The 583-nt window shown below is 35.2% G+C and overlaps 1 protein-coding gene across 1 annotated transcript in view; it reads left to right on the top strand.

Annotated features, from left to right (window-relative positions):
• Positions 1 to 583, top strand: part of LOC119587318 (glycine-rich protein 5-like) — a 6,220-nt gene that overhangs the window by 4,239 nt on the left and 1,398 nt on the right. The gene's annotated exons all lie outside the window — the stretch shown is intronic.

The following is a 583-nucleotide window of genomic DNA, read 5'->3' as shown; positions in this document are numbered from 1 at the left end:
TGATTGGAAACATTTAACAGCGTCCAGGAATAACTATAAATCAGCAAAGTTGGCAAAATTCTGATCTGTATAAAGTCATTCTAAGATAAAATGATGCAATAAGATCGGCCTTCATTCAAATCAAAAGGATCTCTACCGAATTATACACGTTCAGAAAAGAAATTATGCAACGGAACCACTAACAAGCCCCGAAGTGAGTGGAAGGAAATGCAAGGGGAACCGGGCACGAGTTCCACATTCTAGACCGAAGAGGTATAAAAGTCGACGAACATCTAGTGAGGTTAGTAGTGCCTATCATGTTGCTCTTAGTAAGTTTTGTCGGAGTTTCATGCTCCTCTGCCGATCTTATTATGTGAAAATGGAAACCGAAAGATGAATTCACTTTTACTACGTGTGAATCACATTCATTAGCGTGAGATAAAAAAAAGAAAGAAATTAAGGTTTACTTCGTTAAATAACAGTATGGATAATAGAGATAAATTGATTTTTTACTACAAAGTACAAATAACAAATCTAGCAGATTCATTACTGTTACCTTATATATTACAGAATGTTGCCTTCGAAAGGAATATCAATGTTACTT

This window comes from Penaeus monodon, chromosome 22 (genome assembly GCF_015228065.2).
Source record: "Penaeus monodon isolate SGIC_2016 chromosome 22, NSTDA_Pmon_1, whole genome shotgun sequence".
Classification (NCBI taxonomy): domain Eukaryota; kingdom Metazoa; phylum Arthropoda; class Malacostraca; order Decapoda; family Penaeidae; genus Penaeus; species Penaeus monodon.
Note: the sequence above shows the minus strand (reverse complement) of the source record. Positions and strands in the feature narration are given on the sequence as shown.